The 25937-nt window shown below is 41.5% G+C and overlaps 1 protein-coding gene across 2 annotated transcripts in view; it reads right to left on the reverse strand.

Moving 5' to 3' along the window:
- The window catches only part of PHTF2 (putative homeodomain transcription factor 2), a 393241-nt gene that overhangs the window by 254030 nt on the left and 113274 nt on the right, over window positions 1–25937 (reverse strand). For both annotated transcript variants that reach the window (XM_029615118.1, XM_029615117.1), the window contains exon 2: window positions 7091–7170. The gene's annotated coding sequence lies outside the window, so the exon portion shown is untranslated. The remainder of the gene's footprint in view (window positions 1–7090; window positions 7171–25937) is intronic.

Below are 25937 nucleotides of genomic sequence, written 5' to 3' on the forward strand. Positions count from 1 at the left end.
TCCTCCATATTGTGAAATTGTTCCGGAGTTTGATGGTCCGGGGACGCCTCTTGAAGTGACGGCTTCAACAACTGTAGACACTCATATACATATTGTGTTATTGTAAAATTGGTGTTGCTGGATTTTTGCATTAAGCATCCTGGACTGAAAGGCCTTCTTTCCGAAGTCGTCTAAATTCTTCGAATCCTTCCCTGGAGGAGTGTTCGAATGAAGGTGAAATTTTTTAGCTTTCTGCATGGCGGATTCCACAACTACCGAGGCATGAGGAAGCTGTGCTGCAGAGTAGTACTGGGATTGCCTCATATGAAATTTGAGGTAGGTCTTCTGTGAGGTTGATGGGCCCGCAAAGGGAGTTTCCCAAGCCCTGGTCATGACGGCATCTAATACCTCGTGAGAGGGCAAGGCCGTGGGCACCGCATGAGACTCAAAAATCTTGAGGAAGCCCAGGACGTCTCCTCTTGGGTCATGAACTTTCCTTATCTCGATGTTGAGGCATTGCCCCACCTTTTCCAGAAACTTTGAATAAGACAAGTCTTCCGGAGGAGAGACTGGCTCAGGTTGTTCCTCCGGCGGATCAGAGGGGTACTCTGTGGAGGATCCCGGTGACGTGGATGGTTGGGGGGACAGATCCTCAGGAGGAGGAGATGGCAGAGGTTGGCCAGGGGAAGGCACAGCTGAGGCTGTCCTGCGGGGGATGGGGGAGCTTCCAGTGGTGTTTCTGCCGGATGTCCCCTTTGCTGTTTCACCGTGGTGAGAAACTGAGATAGGATGAGAGAAATTTGGGACATCGCCTGCGAGGCCAAGGTGACTTGAAGGGCTGGCAGAGGCTGTCCATGTGGCTTGGTGGGTGGAGGTGCCGGAACCCTGGGAGGAGCCCTAGGGGGTAATTGCAGCCAGCAGTATGTCTGTGTTTGGACCTTTGGGTAAAAGCGTGAGGGGCCTCTTGTGCCTCTTTTGTGAAGGCTCTTGAAGGCCTGATCTCCTTGAAGTCGAGGAAGCATGCGAGGCAGCCGGTGAGGAGGGTGCCACGTCCGAATCTATGACCAGGATAGAGGAAGGTTCTCTGGGCCTTTTGTGTCCTTAAATGTGCTTCTTGGGTATCTTAGCCGGTGAGTGCGTCAATGGTGTTGGCACCGACTTGCTTTGGTGCATGGATGTTCTATGCTTATGCTTCGAGCCCAAAGCACGAGGCCGGCTTCCTGCGTCGGATCCCCGATGCCACTCAGCGCAGGTGTCATCTTCGTGCAGTCAATGCGTCTCCTGCATCGGTGCCGGTCCGGACAAACCAAGAGGCCCCACCAAAGCGGCCCTGGGACACGTCGACTCCTTGGAGGCCCTGGGGCCAGTGGAGGACCGCATCAACTCCTCAGAAGGGGCATATGAGCCTGATGCCGCTTCTCTCAACCTAAGAACATGCCATACTGGGTCAGACCAAGGTTCCATCAAGCCCTGCATCCTGTTTCCAACAGTGGCCAATCCAGGCCATAAGAACCTGGCAAGTACCCAAAAACTAAGTCTATTCCATGTTACAGTTGCTAGTAATAGCGGTGGTTATCATCTAAGTCAACTTAATTAATAGCAGACTTCTCCTCCAAGAACTTATCCAATCCTTTTTTAAACACAGCTATACTTCAGTGCCAGGAAAAATAGTGGAAAGTGTTCTAAACAACAAAATCACAGAACATATAGAAAGACATGGTTTAATGGAACAAAGTCAGCATGGCTTTACCCAGGGCAAGTCTTGCCTCACAAATCTGCTTCACTTTTTTGAAGGAGTTAATAAACATGTGGATAAAGGTGAACCGGTAGATATAGTATACTTGGATTTTCAGAAGGCGTTTGACAAAGTTCCTCATGAGAGGCTTCTAGGAAAAGTAAAAAGTCATGGAATAGGTGGCGATGTCCTTTCGTGGATTGCAAACGGGCTAAAAGACAGGAAACAGAGAGTAGGATTAAATGGGCAATTTTCTCAGTGGAAGGGAGTGGACAGTGGAGTGCCTCAGGGATCTGTATTGGGACCCTTACTTTTCAATATATTTATAAATGATCTGGAAAGAAATACGACGAGTGAGATAATCAAATTTGCAGATGACACAAAATTGTTCAGAGTAGTTAAATCACAAGCAGATTGTGATAAATTGCAGGAAGACCTTGTGAGACTGGAAAATTGGGCATCCAAATGGCAGATGAAATTTAATGTGGATAAGTGCAAGGTGATGCATATAGGGAAAAATAACCCATGCTATAATTACACAATGTTGGGTTCCATATTAAGTGCTACAACCCAAGAAAGAGATCTAGGTGTCATAGTGGATAACACATTGAAATCGTCGGTACAGTGTGCTGCGGCAGTCAAAAAAGCAAACAGAATGTTGGGAATAATTAGAAAGGGAATGGTGAATAAAACAGAAAATGTCATAATGCCTCTGTATCGCTCCATGGTGAGACCACACCTTGAATACTGTGTACAATTCTGGTCGCCGCATCTCAAAAAAGATATAATTGCGATGGAGACGGTACAGAGAAGGGCTACCAAAATGATAAGGGGAATGGAACAACTCCCCTATGAGGAAAGACTGGAGAGGTTGGGACTTTTCAGCTTGGAGAGGAGTCGGCTGAGGGGGAATATGATATAGGTGTTTAAAATCATGAGAGGTCTAGAACGGGTAGATGTGAATCTGTTATTTACTCTTTCGGATAGTAGAAAGACTAGGGGGCACTCCATGAAGTTAGCATGGGGCACATTTAAAACTAATCGGAGAAAGTTCTTTTTTACTCAACGCACAATTAAACTCTGGAATTTGTTGCCAGAGGATGTGGTTAGTGCAGTTAGTATAGCTGTGTTTAAAAAAGGATTGGATAAGTTCTTGGAGGAGAAGTCCATTACCTGCTATTAAGTTCACTTAGAGAATAGCCACTGCCATTAGCAATGGTAACATGGAATAGACTTAGTTTTTGGGTACTTGTCAGGTTGTTATGGCCTGGATTGGCCACTGTTGGAAACAGGATGCTGGGCTTGATGGACCCTTGGTCTGACCCAGTATGGCATTTTCTTATGTTCTTATACTAACTGCACTAACTACAACTTCTGGCAACAAATTCCAGAGTTTAATTGTGCATTGAGTGAAAAAGAACTCTCACAGATTAGTTTTAAATGTGCCACATGCTAACTTCATGGAGTGCCCCCTAGTCTTTCTATTATCCGAAAGAGTAAAAAACCGATTCACATCTACCTGTTCTAGACCGCTCATGATTTTAAACACCTCTATCATATCCCCCCTTAGCCGTCTCTTCTCCAAGCTGAAAAGTCCTAGCCTCTTTAGTCTTTCCTCATAGGGGAGCGGTTCCATTCCCCTTATCATTTTGGTAGCCCTTCTCTGTACCATCTCCATCGCAATTATATCTTTTTTGAGATGCGGCGACCAGAACTGTACACAGTATTCAAGGTGCGGTCTCACCATGGAGCGATACAGAAGCATTATGACATTTTCCGTTTTATTCCCTTTCTAATAATTCCCAACATTGTTTGCTTTTTTGACTGCCGCAGCACACTGAACCGACAATTTCAATGTGTTATCCACTTTGACGCCTATATCTCTTTCTTGGGTAATAGCACCTAATATGGAACCTAGCATTGTGTAACTATAGCATGGATTATTTTTTCCTATATGCATCACCTTGCACTTGTCCACATTTTAATATCTTGGCAGCTCTATGTCTTTAGGCGCGAGAGGACATGCGTCCGCAGTCCCTACAGGCCGCCTGGTTGTGGTTGGGTTCAAGGCACAGGTAACATCTAGTGTGGCCATTGGTGACAGACATGATTTTGCTGCACTGGCAAAATTTAAAGTCTGGTGGCTGCGGCATGTTGAGTAAAGTGTGAAGTACAACAAGGCAAAGATGAAAAAACACCTTTTCCTCACAGATTTTGTGTTTTTAAACTTTTTTTTTACTTCAATGAAGTGTTCGCTGAGGAGAGAAGAGCTCTGCGTGCAGTCAGGCATGCGGAAAGAAACAGACTGAGGAAGATGAAGGAAGCGGGGGAGGATCCAAGCAGGCACACTGCACTAAAAGACTGTTCTAAGAGAGCTCCGCCAACCCGGAATACGTCCCAGACAGCATGGCTAATTCATGCTGCTTATCTACGGGAAAATCATTAGTGCCAGTGTGAGAGGTGCAACTTTCCCCCCCTCTGTGCTCCCCACATCACCTGCTCATTAAGTTAAAAAGGAGGAGATGGGCAGTCCTTTTTCCCCTCTGGTGCCTTCTACTTTTTCTTCCCTGCTGGGCTCAAGTGTCATGCTTTGAACCATGTGCTTCAAAGGGCTCAGAGGAGGAGGAGGAGTAGGAGGTGCTGCAAATCTGTCTGTCTTCTGTTTAACTTAATGAGCTGGTGAGTGAGAGAAATGGGGGGAGGACACAGAAAATTTGGTGATCACACAAGAGGGATTAATGGAGTGACTCTGCAGTCATGGGGTGGGAGGGGAATGGAGTAACTGCAATCATGGGGGAATTAATGGAGTGACTCAGGGATCACAGGAGAGGGGGAGGGAGGGGGAGGGGGAGAGTGCCAAAGGAGTAAACCTACCAGGGATTGGGAAAAAGTGAACTGAGGCTGGGAGGAAGGGAGTGAACTGGGGATGGGGCAGAAAGGAGTAAGTGAACTGACCAGGGATCTGCATGGGGGAAGGGAGAAGCAGAGTGAACCGGGAATGATGGCAGGGAAGAGAAGGTATGGTGTGAACTGGGAATCACTGATGGGGAAGAAGAGAGAGACGGGATGGGGGCAGGCATGAACTAGGGTGAGTGAGAGGATTAGGTTGAGTGGGAGGAAGTGAGAGAGAAAAGGGGATCAAAGGGACTTTGGAAGGGGGCAAAAGGGAATGGAGGTGTGATCAGGGATGGGGGGGCTCTGGCTTTTCCTTCTCTAGCCCATTCTTCCCTCCATCTCTGTCCTCCTTTCTTCCTCCTCTTCCACCCCATCCCCAATACTCCCTTGCTCTCCATCTTTCCATTCCCGATCCTTCCTCCTCCATACCACTCCTAACCCCTTTTCTTCCCATTCCCTTTCCTTATGCTCCCTGAATCCCCCATTCTCTCCTCCCTCTCTCTCTGTCCTTCATCTCTTATCTCTTTATCCCTCCTACCTAAGATGCCTTTTTATTTCCCTCTGCAATCTCCTCTTTTCTAAGTCCCAGATCTCTCACTCTCCTTCCTCCTCAGCCCCAATCACTAAAATCCTTTTTTCCTATAATAAAGAACCTAATAAATTAACTGGACACAGAAATATAAAATCAACTTTATTTTTATAAAGTTAAAAAGTATTCAAATTGCAAATATATGCAAAAGTATGCAAATTTGCCACATGATTGCCATATAATTTTGAAAAATCTGCCACAGAACTTGCCAACTCTTGCTGCAAAATCTTCAAAATTCTGCTGCAGGAAACCAGGGGCTCTGCCTATAATACCTAAATGCTGGAATATACATTAAATAAATAAGCTAGCTAATTTCTTCTTTGTTCTCCCCCCCCCCCAACTCTGTTTTCTATTACTTTCCATTTTTTTCTCTGTCACAAACCTGACATGTTTATTATGATATTTATTTTCTGCCCACCTATAATGGCTCTGTCTCTTAATTTTGATGGAGTAGGAAACTTTCACAACTTGGGAATCCATCCGTTTTGAATCTTTAATACAATCAGCAGGACTCCAGCAAACACACCTATGCCCTCATTCTCAAGCCATGTTTATCTCCCTCTTCTATACACCCTCCCATCTCTTTCTCTTCCCTCACTCTATTCCCATCTCCAGTCCAGTTTGACTCTATCCCTCTCAAAAACTGTCGCTCGCTCATTCTCACAAAAAGAAAAGAGAACAATAGGTTAAAGATGAAACAGTTTTCATCCATTTTAAAAGTATACATTATTTAATTTTGAGGGGGATAATGTTTTTTTTCCGAATAGGTATATTTAACACCCTCCTAACTTCTGCACTCATGTTACCTTCACAATGGAATTCTTGGAAGATCAGTGCAGACTTGCAGATTAGAAATGCAAGTAATCAGGGAGGTTGTGCTCAAACCACACTTGACGCATGTCTATATATTTCCATATCGGCTTTGTTCTCTTTCCAAACTGTTTTGCAGAGTTATATGCCAAGGAAAATAAAGTTGAACCCAGAAAGGTGGGTTGTGTTAAAACTGCTACTTGAAATTCCAAGTAGGAATGTAGTTGACATGTGACAAAAATATTTAAGATAAATTTCTGAAATCATGATGTAAAAACATAAAAGGTTAGTTTGATTTAGCTCATTGTTTTCTCGCTAACTGCTACATTATGTGAAAAGAACAAAACAAATCTGTACTATTTTTAGCCATAAATCTCATTTTTCCTGGAGCGAATCAAGAAATAGCATGAAAAGCAAAACAGAGCCAATTATTCTGTGGTCTTGGATTATACTGAACATTGCTTTTATGCACTGATCTACAACAGATGAGGAAATAGAGTCTAAAAATATATTCACAGAGGACTTTATTTAGACAGAAAAAAAAACCACAATGAAACAAACAGGCAGAGTCGACCAAGTGATTTCACTGTAGTGCCTCACTACGGGATCTTTTCATAGGTGGTCTGCAACTTTATTATACACTAGTTGAGAAATGAAACTTGTACTTTTCCATTTTTGAAAGTTAAATCAGTAACATTTTGGAAATATTTCTATCCTGACATTTTAAGTAACAAACCCACAAAGGACAGTAACGTGAAGTGAAGCCCCGAAAATAATCAAATCAAAGAAACAATGGTATATGCAGTAACTGCTTCAGAGTACTATCAAACACTCTACAAAGGATGATCACTTTAATACAATCTGGCTCAATGCCTTCTCTAAGTTCTAGAAAGGAGACAGCAAATTACTTGTTGAATTAAAAACTTAGAAGCCTGAGTTCTCTTCAGCTCATTTCAATTTATGTTTTATCTAATATTCATTTTGTAATAAAATAAATTCAACTCAATTTTACCTAAGAACACATATACAGTTGTTGGAATTTTTTTGGGTACTTACTAGAAATATATTACTGTAGTTCTTACCTTTTTCTGGTACCAGACTATAGCATCTGTTACTTTGGACGCCATTTAATCCACAGCAGTCATAAGTATGTCATTTTAGGCTATATAAAAGAGAGAGAAAGAACTTTACTTCTGTCTTCCAACAGAGAACAACTGATCATCAGCTATTTATAACACTCCAGTTACCTGCACACCAAGCGGTATGGGGCTGTACTTATATTACATACTACCTCATTATTATTTTAGTAAGAAGTTTTCCCACGTCAACAGGAATGTGTTATTACAACTTCTTCCAAAAGCTCCACCTTCAGTCTATTACCAAACTCAAAAGCATATTTCTCACATACAAATGCCAGAGCTTTCTCAACCTTCATGTTATATTCAAAGGAGAAAGATTTTTTTTTAACTTTATTTACTGTATGCAAAACTTTGTAAACACATACTATTTTAAAATATTGCTTTTATACTGCATTAGTATACATAGTAAAATCCAAGCTAATGCATGTGATTGCAATAAAATGCTACTCCAAGGTCATACAAAAAGTTTTGAGTATAAGACTACTGAATGGTCTTATGGGACCAATCAATGCGTCCATGTTAAATATTTAAATGATGTACCTTCTATGCTATATCTATTCACAGGCAGTTTCGCAGATTTTTACTGATCACTTTATTCATACAGTTCAGAACATTATTAATTAAAATATATTTTACACAAAATATATAGACTTGTATGGATTTTCCCTGAGATCTAATATGACTATCAGACTGTCTGAACTAGGACAATTTTGTTGGCTAACTGATCTCTGAAAACACTTAGCATTCAGTACTGCCTGGAGTTGGAGAAATGTATGTATTAACACTTTTTTCGAGCAAATCAAGGACTCCAAGTGTGAAGCCTTTCTAAACGGACTCCCTCTCCCAGGTTGGATGTATCTGTAGTTAGAGTAATTTGGTGAGGGAGAATTTGGAAGGAGACACCTTTGGCCAGATCTAAATTAACCAGCTACAAGGACAACACTCCCTAACCTGTTGGGTGATTTGGATGCTCTCCTGAAGATCTTGAGTGGCTTGTAGCCATTGGTATCCTAGGGTTCACATGAGATAGGCCCAATGGATTCTAAGATCCCAGTGGCTGTAAGCCATTATGATATGTCAAACTACTGAGGCCATGAGGCCAAACCAACGTCTGCTGAATCCTTATTACTTCTTCACTGTGGACATCAAGTTGAGGATCCCTCTGCAGAGGAAAAGGCTTTCAAAACAGTCTGTTTAGCAGACCTCCTATGAATTCCAATCAAGGTGGGATTTCAGCTAATTTAAAACAAAACTAGTGACTCCAACAACTGGATAGTTTTGTACATGAATCCTTTTGCACCTTCCGAAGATGTGCTCATAATCAGCCACTCATCCAAATAGGGAAAATACATGCACCCTCAGTCTGCAAAGTTATGCACCAACCATGACTAGACATTTGTTAAATACTTGTGGTGTTGATGCATGCCTGGCTGAACAGCAATATGTGAGTCTGGAGGTGGCATTTTTTTTTATTACTACAAATCTCAGATACTTTCTATAACTAGAATATATCTCTATGCAAGTAAACATCCTTGAAATCCAGAGATCATAGTCAATCATCTTTTGAAATAAATAAATCAAGATGCCAAGGAACGTCATCAAACCTTTTTCCCATAAGAAATTTGTTTAAGGCCCTTAGGTTTAGGATGGGATGGAAGGTAGTGATCAGGAAATATTTGGAGTAAAATCCCCTTCCTCTCCCCTCTGTTGACAGGTTAAATCACTCTGGTTTGCAAGAGGGAGGAAAGCTACAGCTGCAGTAAATAGTATAGTTGGATTTAAAAATGATTTGGATAGTTTCTGGAGACTACACCCATTAAAATGTATTAGCTAGTATTAGTTAGGCAGGAACAGGGATTGCTACCCCCTCTCTATCTGGGAATGAACAGAGGCAATTTTCCAGGTACTTCCCAAGTGACCTGGATTGGTCAATATTGGAAACAGGATGTTGGACTCCATGGATCATTGGTCTGACCAAGCATGATAATTCTTATGTACTTAAGACAAAACATGAATAAAAGTTCTAGAAGCTTCTAAAGAGACCCATCCTGGGCTCTGTTGTTGTCACCCACTTGTAGGGACCGTTATTCTGCTTGTCCTCAGAAAAAGAAACTAATAACCTAGGGCTCTGCTCAGAGAAATGTGCATGTTATTTTGTGACTATGCAAAACCCCTCATGAAGAGGTAAATACAATGTATTATCAAAATTTTCTATATCAATATTTTAGAAAATTCTAAAAGTATCTTATATTAATTCCTAGTGCTTATGCAACAAGATCAAGGATGATGTGTGAGCTTATTTTAATAAGCAGATAACACTTTCCATATAATTATACATCTATTGAAAAATATTTAACAATAATTATGGAAATAAAGGTTAGGAAATAGAAAAAAAATAAGGTGACACCGTTTTATTAAACTAACAAATCATTTCTCAACTCCCCTCCTCAGGTCAGAATAGAATGAGCAAAAGATGATATTACCAGAAAATATACGTGACTCACAAAAGGCATTGAAATAACATGAAGGGGAAGAGGGGCTGGGAGGCTTGATGGATGATCAGAAAGTGACAGGCAGTATAATTTCATAAAGTTAAGAAACCTAGATCTTTGCTGAGTCCTTTGTCAGTTCTGACATGTATGATCATTTTAAGTTCAAAAGTCTTATGTTCCTAGATGCTTTAAAATTCTCCTTTAATTATCCTGATTATAAGCTCCCACAGAGTGGATTTATCTTATGTCTGAGTTAACTGCCTGTCTGGCCTGTCTCATCAACGTAGGATACGTCTTCACATTTTCTGCACTGAATAACTGAATACATTAGGAATGGAGCCTGAATAGGATACCCTTATGTTGAATGTCTTTCCATGTGGGTGATTGTGAGATTCTGGGATATACTGCATTCAGAAAGCATTCAGACCCCTTCACTTTTTCCACATTTTGTTACTTACAGCCTTTTTCTACAATGGATAATATGAAGAGACAAATTTAGGAATTTTCCACCCCTAGGCACAGTTGCTGCCTTTGTACCCTCCTTCCACCCTCCTACCCCCCACCCCCCCTCCTGGGTAAGGTCAGACAATAGGGAGCAGGAGGTGTAAGGCACAGTCCCACAGTTTGCTGCGACAGCTCAGGCATAGATTCTGTGGCAAAAATCTGAATTGCATTGGTAAACATTTCCATCTTTTATATTATAAAAATTAAGTAACTTTCCATCCTTCCTTGTGTCTGTATAATTTATTTTTTTTTATTGGAGAAGGAAAAGGAATCTTAAGTTTCAGTACAGGGATGAGATCTCTGGGATAGACAAAAGGAAAGTGTGAGGATCAGGGATGGGGAGAGGAAAGGAGGAGGACTAGGAATGGAGTGAGGAGAAGGTGAAAGGACTGGGGATAGGAGGAAGAAGTATGAGAAGGAAAGAGGACTAGGGATGGAGGGAAGGAGAGGTAGAAAGGGATGGAGAAGATAGAGGAAAGGAGAAATCAGGATCTGAGATGGGAGGAAAAGAGGGAGAGGGATTGAGAAAGGGAGTAGAACATGTTCGCGGGTGGGTTCCAGGATGTGGGGGTTAGAATCTGAGATCAAGAAAGAGAGAACCTGAATTGCAGTGGGAAGGGGAGGGGGAAAGAGGGAGGTATCCCTACTGTGCTCAATTTGGCGCACATATATCAGCACCAATCCCTTCTCTCTCTCTCTCTCACACACAGCCCTCTTTCCCCCATCTAACCCACTCTCATTCCTCAGCCTCTCTTCTCACCTCCAGTGATCCCCATTCAGCCTCTCCTAACTTTACTAAAATGATCCCCCCTTTATTCTCTGTGCTCCAGGCTCAGCCCCTCCCAGTTTGTTCCCTGCATGCTGCCTGGGAAGGGAGGGGCTAGAACAGGAAGCAGAAGGCTATTCTCTGCTGTGTGAGATTCAGCACAGCTGGAAGGCAATACATTTTCAGCCAGCCTGCTGCCCCAGGCCTAGTGTGCCTATTGAAAATCCAGGCCTGATGATATGCATTTTTCCTTCCTCAGTCTACACGCAATACCCCATAAAAACAAAGCGAAATCAGGTTTGCAGAAATGTGTGCAAATTAATTTTTTTTAAAACCCACAAATCTGAAATATCACATTTACAAGGAAAGTTCTCCCAGCTCCTCAGCAGAACTCTGGAGCTCTGACAGTGACCATCGGGATCTTGGTCTCCTCCCTAACCCAAGGCCCTTCCTTCCCTTGATTGCTCAGTTTGGGCAAGCGGCCAGCTGTAGAAAGAGTCCTGGTGGTTCCAAAATTCTTCCATTTAAGAATGATGGAAGCCATTGTGCTCTTTGGAACCTTCAATGTTACAGCAATGTTTTGTACCTTTCCCCACATCTGTGCCTTGACATAATCCTGTCCCGGAGGTCTACAGATAATTCCTTCGACTTCATGGCTTTGATTTTGCTCTAACATGCACTGTCAACTGTGGGACCTTTTATAGACAGATGTGTGCATTTCCAAATCATGTCCAATCAATTTAATTTACCACAGGTGGACTCCATCATCTCAAGGATGATCAATGGAAACATTATGCATCTCAGCTCAGCTTTTGATTGTCATAGCAATGGGTCTGAATACTTATTTAAATGTGATAGGTTTTTTGTTTTTTTTTAATTTGCACAAATTTCTACAAACCTAATTTTGCTTTCTCATTATGGGGTATTGTGTGTAAGGAGGGGGAAAAATGCATATTATCCATTTTAGAATAAGGCTGTAACGTAACAATATGGAAAAAGGGTAGTCCGCAGTGTGAGCTCCGTCGGGAAGCACTCTTAAGATTTTTTCTTGCTATCAGTGTGTTTTGCCTAAATGGGAAGGAAAAGGAAACCACGAGCTGGGAACTTCCCTGTAGCCCTACCGTCGGTTCCCTTGACTTGATGGATGCGCATGTTATGCGAAGCAGTCCGATTTCGAGGCCACAGCCGCTGGAGGGAGGGGAAGGGGAAGTGGAGCTCCCTTCCCTCCCTGGCTCACTTTCACCTTTGAGCCCCGAGGAGGTTACCCCCCCCCCCCCCGAAGCACCTCAGAATCGGAGAAAATGCCGTCAGCCCAAGTGGCAGAAGGGGTGTTTTCAACAGGGACCGAAGCGGCTGCAAAGGCAGTGGAGAGCTCAAGTTTAGGCTTGGGCCAGCTGAAGGTGGTCGAGCAAGGAATGAGACTGAAGGAAACACAGAGACAGCAGAGGTACTGTTCTCACACAACCTTTTACAACTTTAACAGTAACATCAGTTTCAAGACCATCTGAGTCTCTCGGACGGACGCTATCCTGGAATTAAGGGGTTTAATCACCCAGCAAGTGTCTTTGTTAACTATGAAGTGCAATGAGTTGGACAGTAAAGTGACGGAGATAACAAACAAAACATCTGATTTTGAAGAGCAGTTAATTTCTATAAGGGTACAATCTAATTCAGTACAACAGACAAGTGCAAATGATTAAGGAAAATTCAAATTTGACTACAAGAATAGAAGCATTAGAAAACGCTGTGAGAAGCAGAAACCTTAGGTTTATTAACTTTCTGAAGCTGCCATTAACTCCTCCCAGGGAGATGTTTAAAAGGTACCTGGTTGAGGTTCTGAAAGTTCCGGAAAATTTGATTCCTCCGATATCAAAAATATCTTACTTGCCACAGTATAAAAGTGCTTCTGAAAATCAGCTTGAGGATGGTATTTTTCACACCATTAGTACCAGTGAGAGAATCAACTATTAATTTATCGGCACTGCTTGAAACGTCTGACTCTGAGGTGGTTGTACCCGCTATGCTGATAGTAACATTATCTTTAGAACCGGATAAAGATTGGTTATTAAAATTGTACTTCCGACACAGAACCAAGTAGTTCTTACATCTCAAGGTGAAAGTTTTCCCAGACGTCTCCAGGCAGACTCAAAAAAAGCGGGAACAGTTTTTGTTACTGCGTACACAAGTTCAGCAAGTTGGGGGCTCATTTTTTCTTAAATTTCCATGCAGATGCATGATTCAGTATCAAAATAAGTCCTACGTTTTCTATGATCCCCCCAACTTAATTTTTGGTAGGGAAAAAACTACCAGTTGTTATTGAAGTAAATCCTTAGACATAATTCCTATTGCTATCTCCATCAAGTATGTAGAGGCTGTTATTTGTGACTACTGCTATTTCTTAAAAAAAGTTTAGATTTTCTTTATTGAGGTCTAGAATTAAAGATTGAGAGAATTAATAGAAATATTTCAAGTAATGGAGATGGTTTTTTTTCTCTCTTTAGATTGATTATAACACATATCTTTATTATTTTTTCTGTTAAGATGTATTGTCTTGTATTATTGAAAACATTTATAAATAAATAAAAATATGGAAAAAGTGAAGGGATCTGAATATTTTTGAATACAATGTATGTGCAGCATTGTACACTGCAGGGATGTTTGCCATTTTCTTCAAGTTTTTGTTAGAAGCTTGCTTTTTTTCTATTTTTACTACATTTTTGCTTCAGATTAAATGATTGTCTGAAGACCAGTACAGCAGGGAATCTCTCTGTGATTCATCCTGCAGAACTAGTGGCTATAGGTCTTAAGATTTTTCTTAGATTTCCAGTAAATGTCATGATCGCAATGCTTTCCTCTAAAACCCTTATCTCCATATTCCTTTCTTCCACAGAGTATTTCTCCCTCCGTAAGAATTGCAGCTTGCGAGGTGGTCCTGCGAGCCACAACATTTACCTCCGATGCCAGCGTGCTGGAACCAGCCCCAATGCTGGCTTTTTGTGACCTGTACGCCGCCAATGCTTACTGCTGCTGTGGCAGTGTGGGGATGTCACCATGCTGCCTCACTCCTGGCTCCTCTAGGATCACACACACACCTGATGCACAATAGGTCGCAAAATGAAAGCAGACCAGGCACCTCCGGATGACATCACCGGCTCCTCCTGATATAAGGCTCTTGGAGAGGAGGCACTTACACCTCAGCAACAGGTCTTCTGCCTTGCAGCGCATGTTGCCAGCGTTCTGGACTCTGTTTCCTGTGCCTTGTCTTCTAGCCTTGCCTGCTATCCTTGTCCCATCCAGACTTATCTTCCAGTCATCCTAGTGCAGCCTCATCTTCTCCAGTCATCCTTGTCCTGTCCTGCCCATCTTGTCCAGTGTTAGCTGCGTATCTACATCTCCCTTGGGCTGACTTTTTGGATCTTGATCTCTTGCTTGGACCTTACCACAACTGTCTGCCACCTGGACCTGACCACTCTTGTTAGCTGCCTGCCTCAACCTCGGTCTGCTCCTGACTCTGTTAATATGCTGCCAGCCTTGACCCTGGTGTGCTTTGGGTCTCTAGTTGCCTTCACCACCCTAGGGACCCGCCTAATTTCTGCTGGCTGTGAGAACCCAAGGGTTCAATCTGTGGTGGGAGATGGGGTGAAGCTCCAGAGTGTCTCACTACAGGGCATGTTTGCTAGCTCACTGCATAGGCCTTCTGGGTTCGCCTTTGAGGCTGCGGCAACTATGCCACAGTAGAAAGGACTCGCACATCCGCTACCCTTCATACTGCTGCCAATGATCCTCGCCTCTAAGCTGTATACAGCTTAACATCAGCTGAATATCATAACAAGCTGAATATCAGCTTGTTATGTGGCTAAATGTACATGAATGGGACTTAAGTGATGCTGAACAATGGCAAAGTACATGCATTAATGGCATACCTACTACATATGTACATATTTTAAACTTAAAATATACATATGTAGTTTCCAACTACATCCCCAAAATGACTAATGCATCTGAAAGTATGTGCATACTTTCAAGAAACTGAAAACCATATACCCATATAGCTATCCTCTGTACATAGATCCCAACTGCACCTGTGAAAATTTGCCCCTTTAATTTTGATACCTATCACACAAAAAATACTGGTCTTAGAGTTCAAAACTAAAGTGTATTTTTCACTATACAATGTCATTTCTGTATAGAAGGCTGGATATATTTAATGAGCAACAGAAAAGTGATGTGAAAGTTTTCAGAACTATAGATACAACAGGTATTCTTAAAATAATGGACAATTTTCAGCTTTTTTAATCTAATGACATCATCAAATGAAAATAAAAAGTAATAGGACCTCACAAGTGTTAACCAGGATAATACATGAATCACAAAATAATATGCGCATTCCTAAATTGTGAAGTTTCCCTAAGGATAATGAATTGCCTGCCAAGCTTTAATTATGTTTTCCGGCACTATCCAACATTATACAAGAGAATGACTCACCAGGTGATGTATCACATGATTCAAAAACAAACTACACAAACTATTTAAAAAAAAAAAAATTAAAAAAGTCCTAAAAAATTAGAATTTGCCTAAGGCAGGTTAAAAAAAAAATAAATTAGGCTTTAACAGATGATCAAACCATTTTTTCCCCCAATGGTTGATTACAAAAATTACTTTTTATCCACAATAATTCTTTTAACTGTATTTTTGTACTGAAGGCTACAAGGCAAATTCCACAAAAGGAAAACCAATTTATAATTCATAAACATTGATAAATATTCTGTAAACTCCATGAGTTAGCAGTCCTCACAGTACTGATGTATGGAATATGTATATGCATACAAATTTCTCAGAATTTATGCTTGGAATTACTCCTTTTGCAGAATTCTCAAGCATGATGAAAAGTCTATGGGGACAGAAGATGCAAAAGAAAGCTGAATTGGAAGAATTATGGTCTACTAATTATCCCAAAGCTCTAATGATAGACACTAAAACATCTGGAACCAAAAAGATCCAAGTGCAAATGTTGTCATAACAATTCTACTGTGTCAAACCGATCCCAAGCATCTACCTTTCGTTAATTCTGTTACAGCATAGTAAATGGAGAGCCATTTTAACAGTCAGACAAATAGTGCTTCGACAGCTTTGCATCCATTGATATGATGTCAGATTGTTGCCCACCAGTTACACTTACACCAAACAGATAAGATTCACTTAGATCTTACCCGCTAATTGCCTTTTCTTGAGTCCTGACAGACCAGTCCAGACAAGTGGGATTCAGTCACCCTACCAGCAGATAGCGGCAGAGGGCAAATCTTTGACCTGATGTCTCTCCCTATATAGTCTGGAAAGTCATCAGTAGTCTCTTTGCCCAAGCTGAAGGATACGGATTCCCTTGTAACTCGGAATTAAAAATTATTATAGATTATACTCATAAATCAATAAAAGTAATAGAATAGTAATGAGCATAACCTCTGCTCTCTCTCTGAGGTGTATTTCATTTGTGTCTTTCAAGTGAAAGAAAAAGGAAAAGGAGAGTGTTCCGATTACTTCTTTTTCTTTATCTGTATACTTTACTTATTTCCCTTATATTCAAGACTAACATTGTTCCTCTTTTTTTTTTGTCCCCCAAACACTTCTCAGTGTGGGTTCTGGACTGGTCTGTCAGGACTCAAGGAAAAACAATTAGCAGGTAAGATGTAACTTTAATGTCCTGCAGACCAATCCAGACAAGAGGGATGTACCTAAGCAGTGTCTACCATGGGCAGGTTTACCTTAGAGCTGCTTCTAAGAACCCCATAGCAAAGGCTGTATCTTGAAGATTCAGCTTATAATGTTTTGAAAATGAATGCTGTGACGACCATATGGCTGCCTTGCAAATCTCTACTGGATCTACCAGTCTGTGCTCCACCCATGAGGTTGCCTGAGCTCTTGTGGAGAGGGCCTTCAGCTCCTCTGGTACTTGCTTTCCCTTCATTATATGTTCTGATGTAATCACTTCTTTAATCTATCTTGCTATTGATATCTTTGAGGCTGCTTCCCCTTTGCATGCCCTTGCAAACAACACAAAGGAGGTCATTTTCAAAGGAGTTACAAACGTAAATGTAGAATACTAACATAGCAATTTTCAAAAGCCATCTACTCAAGTAAAGTGCACTTCTGCGAGTAAGTCTTATGGACAATTCAATGGCATATATTGTAGCAATTTTCAAAAGCCCATTTACTTGAGTAAAACCCAGTTGTACACGTGTAAATGCTTTTTAAAATCAGACCCAAAGGGTTTGTCTGACTTTCTAAACCCATTCGTAGCTTCCGGATACCTGAACAGGCATCACCTTACATCTAAATACCTAAGATTCTTCTTTTGGCCTTGACATTGTTCCTTTCTAAACCCCAGGGAAAGTAGCACTTGGTATAAGTGAAATTCCAACACTATATTTGGTAAGAATGATGGGACTGTCCTGATCACGACTATCTCTAGAAAAGGAGAGTAAGGATCTCTGCAGGACAGAGCCTGTCATTCTGAAATTCTCCTGGCCGAACATATTGCTACTAATAGTAGTGTCTTTAACGTTAATTTTTTTATGATGGCTCTTTGAAGCGATTTAAATAACACTTTAGGCCCTCAGGACCAAGTTTAGGTCCTACTGTGGTACTAGTGATCTTACCAGTGACCTAATAAAGCCTACTCCTTTCAAGAACTGAGCCACACCCGGGTGAAATACTGAAAGGGCTCCGGCTTTGACTCGTTCCTTATAGCATGATATGGCAGCTAACTGTACTCTTCGTGAGTTTACTATTAGGCCCTTTTCAATCCCTCCTGGAGGAACTCCAAGATAAAGGGTGATTGTGTATTTCTCAAATATCATGTCTCAAAAGATCTTCCAAATTCTTGCATAAACTAAAGAGCTGGACTTCTTTCTTGCCTTAAGCAAGGTTATTTGTCTCGAGTACTCTCTTCTGACAAGCTTCTTTCTTTCAAGAGTTATGCTGTAAAATAAAATTATGTTGGATTTTCCATGGTCACAGGGGCATGCCGTAGTAGATCTTCAATCTGAGTGAATCTCAGAGGTTCTCATTGCCTGAACCTTACCAGGTCTGTGTCTCACAGAGAAATGGCCCAATTTGATGCCATTAGGATGACCCGCCCGGGATGCGATTCCTCTCAGGATCTTTCTTACCACAGGGTCAACTGCTGTGATAGCTCTCTATATGGCTTTTGCCCCTGTTTACCACCCAGCCTACGTTCTCCAGTGTGCTTTTAACTCTGGCCATTGCCTGGCGTCCCTCCTTAACCAATCATCCAGATACAGGTTCATCCTAATTCATTCTCTGTGCAAGGCAACTGCTATGACTATATTACCCTTCATGAATACCTAGGGATTGTTGCCAGGCTGAATGGTAGGGCCTTGAAGTGGTAATGATTTCCTAATACTGCAAAGCACAGATATTGCTGCGGTTATTTCCTTACTAGTAGATGAAAGTAAGCCTCTGACAGATCTATCACTTAAGGAAACTTCCCTTTTCTTACTGCCATAATCATTGTCTTCAGTGTTTTCATGAGAAAGTGGCGTACATGAAGAGGCTAGTTTACCCCTTTTAAGTGCAAGACTAATCAGAAAGTTCTCTCATTCTTTGGCACTAGAAAGTAAAGTGAGTACCTCTCTTTGCCTCAGTTCTGCATGGAGACTGGTACTATTCACTTCTAACTATTGTAACCTGTCTATTGTTGCCTGTACAACTAACTTCTTGTGTCCCTTGCATGGAGACTGAACGAAAATTCTTTCACTGGGGCTTTTAGTTCCAGTGCATATCCCCACGGTATAACTTCTAGGACCAATTAGTCCCCTGTTACATGGCTTTTACCAACTTTTCTAGGTCTTTTGCCAAAAAGGAGTATTGCTTTGAATGAGAATCTGTCCAATCTGGCTTTAGAGTCTGAATTTGCTGCCCAGTTCTTCATCCAGAGTAAGCATCTGCCAATACTATCATTTGTTTAGTTGAAGCCCTGCCCAAATCGTATAGGTTGTCTGCTATAAAGGTTGCTGTTGACTCTAGCAGTGCCATGTTTATGGCACTGAATTGTGAAGCCTCCAAGACCTCACCCCAAGAAGACTGTTGTATCCATCTTAGCTGCGATCTTGCTACAAAACCTCCACTGGAGTTAAAACCCAGCCCCCTTCAAATGATCTTTTCAGAGCAGACTCTACCTTCCTATCCTATGGTCCTTAAGCGCCGCTCAACCTTTGAACATAATTGGGAATCTTTTGGAGTCTGCTGCGTCCACCTTAGTTAGCCGGAATAAAAGATCCTTTTGTTGCTGTTGCAGAGGGTATAATTTCTCCATAGCACTTCTGCATTTAAAATACCTACAAGTACCTGAATGTAACTCACCTTAAGCTACCAATGAAAAAGGTGTGAGCTAAATCCAAAATAAACTTAAATTAAAATTTATTTATTTATTTATTTAGGGTTTTTATATACCGACTTTCTTGATATATATATGTCAAATCAAGTCGGTTTCCATTTAACACAACTATCGCCGGGGGGCGTTACATTAAACAATGAAGTGTTGCATCCAGGCATTCCCATTCCAGTCCCAGCATTTCCATTATAGCTATATGGACTGGGAATGCCTGCGAGGGCCTCTGTATACTTGTCAAAATTGGATCCTCTTTGAGTCCCTCTTGTTTGGGTTGGACTTCCTCTAAGCATAAGATACTCTAGTGATCAATTGCCCCAGTTCCTCACTCATAAATAGCCTAACCGCTGCATCCATTGTTTGCTATGTAATTTCCTTTCCTCTCATCCTTCATGGGAATCTCAAAACAATTCTATCTAATCTTTACCTAAAAAAAAGAGCTAAATACTGATCTTGGTTACAATTTAAACTTCTTATGCAGCTGAGGGCCAATCTTTTCGTGGGGCCCACTTGCTTTTATCTCCTGCCTCCTCCTAGACTTTAATTTGCAAAAGGCCTTATACACCACCATCACAAACGCTGAAGTAAAAACCTGCTCTTCACTTTCCTCCTGGCTCTGAGGTTACAGTGCCTGCTGAATGTCCCCCAGGAACAAGTCTAAGACTGCGGAAGAGTGCCTGGAATGATTAGCTTGGTCCAGCACTGCCAGGAATGCTGTTTTGGAGGGGCCCTGAAACTCAGCAGTAGCTGCTCTACCGATGGGCCCATCCTCTCTCTGTGCCATGGTTTTCCCCCCCAGAATCACAGCTCCTGCAAAAAGAACTGGCCACCCTGCACCCACCACATATCCTCCCGTGTTCCACACCTTCAAAGTGTGGGTGGGTGTGGCTGTGCTTCTAGGACAGTTGGAACTTTTGGCCAAGTCACTGCCATGGACTGCTGCTTTCTATGCAGCACTTTTTTCCTCTCGTCTTTTTTTTTTTTTTATTAAAGGGGAAGTCTGCCATTTGTTCTCCATGGGAAACATAGGGATCTCCTACCCTGATTGTCCTAGGGCAGTGAAGGTGATCTCCAGTCCTCGAGTGCCACAAACAGACCAGGTTTTCAGGATATCTAAAATAAATATGTATGAGAAAAATTTGCATGCACTGCCTCCATTGTATGCAAATCTATCTCATGCAAATTCATTGTGGATATCCTGAAAACCTGGCCTATTTGTGACACTTGAGAACTGGAGTTCAGCATCACTATCCTAGGGGATAGGAAGAGCAGTCATGTCACTGACTGTTGGCCCAGACTCCAGCCCTCCTGCTTGGCCAAGGGCTCCCTGGGGAAAGTGGCCTTTCAGAGATTGTTGCCCCAGGAACCTGCTTCCTCTACATTTTCTGCTGCACCGCACTTTGCCTACCATCTGCTGGAGGCAGAGAACTGCTAATGCCTTCCCAGCTGCACCAGGCTAGATAAGGGGGTGACATGAGGTCAATCATTTGGCCTCTGCCTCCATCTGCTGGCAGAGGAGGGGTGAGGGTTATCCCACTTGTCTGGGCTGTCTGCAAAACAATGAGGAAACACCAATTTCATGACAATGTCACAGAAAATCCTATAATGTTTGGCTCAACAGAATTAGCTGTCTTCACTCCAACTCCCTTTCACAAAAAGGAAACCCATATAGTAGATACAAGAAACTGTCTTATTTAACAGAGCAGAGGACATTGATGGAAAAAAACCACACACACAGACATTCACATAAGAACACAGAACGTAAGATTGCCGTACTGGGTCAGACTAACGGTCCATCAACCCCAGTATCCTGTTTCCAACAGTGGCAATCCAGGTCACAAGTACCTGAAAGGATGCCAGAGGTTAGATAGATTCCATGCTGTTTATCCCAGGGATAAACAATGAATTCATGCAATTCCACCATAATAATGGTTTATGGACGTTTCCTCAAGGAACTTGTCCAAACCTTTTTTAATCGCATCTACACCACATTCTCTGGAAACAAATTCCAGAGTTTAACTATGTGTTGAATAAAAAATATATATTTTTACTTTCTAGTTTTAAATGTACCAATTAATAACTTTATTGTGAGTCCCCTATTCTTTGTACTTTTTGAATGAGCAAATAATTGATTCATGTTTACTTGTTCCACTTTTCTTATTTTATAGATCTGTGTCATATCTCCCCTCAGCCATCTCTTCCAAGTTGAAGAGTCCTAATTTCTTTAGCCTTTCCTCATAAGGGAATCATTTTGTCCACTTTATCATTTTAGTCATCCTTTTCTGTACATTTTCTAATTATGCTATATCTGCATACAATACTCAAGGTAAGGTCGCACCATGGAGTAATACAGAGGCATTATAATATCTGCTGTTTTATTCTCCATTCCTTTAATAATGTGTACCATGCTATCTGCTTTCTTGGCTGCTGCAGATTTTAATGTGTTATCAACGATGATGTCTAGATCATTTTCCTGAATGGTGACTTCTAAATGTGGAACCTTGCATTGCATAGCTATAAATTTGGGTTACTCTTCACTAAGTGCATTACCTTGCATTTGTCCACATTAAATATCATCTTCCATTTGCATGCCCAATATCCTGGGGTCTGAAAGAATCCCTGTGACTCCCACTTTGTCCAGTCAATCTAAAGGTTACCCCCAAGAACATTCCAAGAATTTGGAAAATAAACAATCATATTCCTCTGAGAGGGAGTAGTCCTTCAGAAGATCTTCTGTGTCCATCTGGAGTGGCTCAGTCAGATCCATTTTCTCCAGGTGCAATTACTTGATGACATGAAGAAGAAAGAAACAAGAGAGGGGAACTCTGGTGAAAGTGTCCCAGAGTGGTCTAGAATGGGACTAGTCTTATAGAGTCTCCAATATAGGTGTCAGAGATGACTGTGGCATATCCTCAAAAAACTTTTGTAAAGAGCTCAAAGCATTTGAGCTCTTTTCAAAGAAGAAAGGGCTTAGAGGAGTCAGCTGACTGTAAAACAGGCAGCAGTGGAATACTCTGCATCGATCATATCTTCCCATGCATAGAAGAATTTGTTTGTGCTGAGTGCATGTTTCTTTACACAGAATGTTTTCCTGCACAAAGCATACATTCTCCTATGAATAGGACTTTTTGTGTGCTGAGCGGATCTGTGTGGACTGCAATTCCTGGCTGAATGCTGCTCAGAGTGGGCCATGCTCTGTTTGAAGAGTGCAAAGAGTTAACCCTCTGTGCAGACAGATCTTTGAGTAGGGTCTATATTGTTACCACTATCTGTACCACAAGTTGAATAGATTTCTGTTTAAGTGGTGTTTGTTACACAGGAATTACAGACTGAGCCAAAGATATCTGCACTGAGGGTTCTGGTGCTTCAAATCTAGTCTCCTTCTCTTGGAGGAAGCATGTTTTGTATTTTTTTGAGGATTATCTATCTCATGAGATGTGTCTTTTCCTCTCCACAGATGATTCAGCTTGCTTCCTCTTTGGAGTGTTGAGGAGTCCTAAGGAGAAGACTGTAGGTCCTTCATGTTGTAGGACCTGAAATCTCTCTCTTGGAGACTTTTTCACTCAGTGCATGCAGTTGGGGGACACTGTGCTCCGGTCCCATGCAGGGGATAGCACCCTTGATCAGTGTTGGAGGCTGCCATTTTATGTCTGCAACAATATTGTTTGAAGTTGGAAAAAAGACAAAATAAAATTAATACTGAAATAACTGACTAACCAGTGAAGGTCTCTAAGTTAGCAATGTGTGAAAAGATTTGAAACTAATCAAAAAATATTGGACAGGGCAAGATTTATGAATAAGTAACTTCGCAAAAGTCACCCATGACAATATACAGAGTAAGCAGAAACAAAATGACCAAGTACAATAAGCACAAAAGTTTACTTTAGTATAATAAAGCCAGTGTGGTTGCTGTATTAGCCCACTTGGATATGAAGAAATAAAGGTCAAACAAACCTCATTATTGGACTAACTTTTGTGTCTAGCTTTAAACAGCTAAACTCCCTTCAGCAAGTTAATATAAAATTACTATAAAAACAAACATTAGCAAGGCAAATGCAATTCTATTTAACATGAAAACCCTTAGCACAAGAGACAATGTAAATGTAGCTCAGGGCAAAATTAGCAATAAAAATCCATCAAGAAATAATCAGCATGACTTCTGCTAAAATTAAACTTCATTGATCGTTGACAAGGAACTCACCAAACAGGAACTGTTAAAGCCTATGCTCATCTTATTTATGTTGTCATCACTTTTAATATTTCAAAAGCCTATTATTATATTAGACATGAGTATTTCCTGATTAACAAGCAAGCCACAGGTATGCATTGTATGAGAATGTGAATATTTATAAAGCACAAAGGTACACAGTATTACACGTGTATGTAGAAAAGATATGAGTCAGGCTTTTGAAAATGCACCTGACCACTTGCTCCCAGAGTTTATTTTGATTGCTGATGAACAAATGCATCACAGCTAAAGAAACCATGCCCAGCTGATAGGAGGAAGCAACCAGCAGAGCTGACCACGAGGAATACCACCTACTCTGTTGCCAAATGTAAAATACATGGCAGAGCTGATGTAGCAGGAAGAAACACTCTGAGGGGCTGATGCAATATCATGCGTGTAAAAACGTGCAAACTGGGTGCCTGTTTTTTCAACGTGTGCACATCCACTTTCATGGGCGCGTGATGCCATATTTTAATGAGCTGTCATGTTAAAAAGCATCGGAAGCCTAGGAGAGCTGTGGCTGTGCGCACATTAGGATAACAGGCACTCAATACGAATGTCTATTTTCTCGCCCTGCAGGAATATGAGAAAGAGCAATCTGCTCTTTTGTGACTATCTTTGTTTTATGCATCCTTAATGCATGCATGTTTCTGTGTATTCAGGTTGTGTGTGTGTTTTTTTCAGAGACAGCAGGGGCTGTGTTCTCAGGCTACTCCTCTCCTATCGTCACCAATCTGCTCCAGGCAGTCCCTAAAGATTCTCAGCAGAAGAACCACAGAAAAGCAGTATTTTTTGTTTTTTAGTTGAGCCCTTGATGCATGGCAAGACAATGCCAGCTCTGGGTCTGGCATTAAATTTACCTGTTAAAAAGTATGCATCAGGCACACAGCGATTTTTTGCATCGGGGATAATAGCTAATAGCCTCATCTACATGGTACTTACATGTGATGAGCGCTATTAGCTGTGCATTTGTTTGGGCTAATCCCTTTATTGCAGCAGGTGTCTAGCGCATCCAAAATGTGTGTCCAACTGTGCGCTAGGCTGAGCGCACTTTATTGCATCAGCCCCTTATTAGGATACAAAAGGCAGTGGAAAAGTCTTCAACCCCAACTGAGACCAGATTGTGGTGGAAGAAACAATGCATCCACCCAATATGGCCGCAGGGAGGAAAACACTGCAGCAGGAGTGGGGGAAGAAGGAGGACAAAGAGAGCTGGGATGAGAAAGACAGAAAAATTGAAAACAAATGAGAGGTTGAGAGGATCGTGGAGAGAGAGGAGAGCTGCATCTGGATGGGGTGGGGGAGAAGTAGAGTGAGATGTTTGCACTGGGGTGGGGAGAGTAGTGAGAAAGCTGTACCAGACTAGGGTGGGGAAGGGAGTGGAGCATGAAAGCACAGTACCAGGCTGGGTTGGGGAATGGTGAAGAGTGAAAAAGGGCTGCATGGTAGGGTGGGGGAATGGAGAAGAGTCAAAAAGAGTTGCATGGTGGGAGGGGGAGAGGGGGAAGAGGAAGGGGGCTACATGAGTGTGGGGCAGGGAGTATGTACTTGTCAGGGAAGAAATACACTCATGAGATACTTCTGTCATCATTCTTCCCCACCACAAACAAATTACTGAAAGGAAGGAGGGGCAAGAGAACATGGAAAATACATTTTGTGACTGGTAAGTTCTGGAAGAATTTCTGAATCTTTGACATGAGTTACATAAAATAATACAAGGTAGAAAAAATAAATACAGTCACAGGAAGTTGTAGGATACTATTTTGAAGGTCTTATAACCTGAAGGAAGTCATTTATAAATAACTTATACAGGGGGTCATTTATACAAAGATTAGCACTGCCATCAAGGTCCTCCTGCTAGTGCTAAGCTGTAGATAATTAAGAACCAGTGTCAATTCAATTAGCACCTATACTAGCTTATTCAGGGGAAAATTAATATTGTCATGAAATAACCCTACACTGTCACTGCAATACTGTTATGAAGGTAAGATTGATGATTCGTAGATTAATTTATGAGAGCTGTCTAGCTGCAAAAACCTGCATAATGTGATTTACCAATCACATGGGACTGAGCATGGCTTCATTAGTGCTGAAATGTTACCATCTGTCAGAACAGGGGGGAAAATAGCCACACAGGTTTTAAAAGTATTTGTAGACTGTAAGAAAGGCTTCTAATACACCAGCAGCATGGCATGCTTGCATTTGTTAAGGAGGAGAAATGGGATGGAGAGAATGGAGGAATATGCACAGCACAGGGAGAAGAGGATTTTTTTTTTTTTAAGAACTAAAGGGTAAGCTGAGTGCTTAGTTAATGACTGCCTTCCAATAAAACAGAAGAAATGAAACCAATCACCAATGGGTGTATGAGAACATTTTTTTGGAAGATAACCAGA

Source organism: Rhinatrema bivittatum, chromosome 9 (assembly GCF_901001135.1).
Source record: "Rhinatrema bivittatum chromosome 9, aRhiBiv1.1, whole genome shotgun sequence".
Lineage (NCBI taxonomy): Eukaryota > Metazoa > Chordata > Amphibia > Gymnophiona > Rhinatrematidae > Rhinatrema > Rhinatrema bivittatum.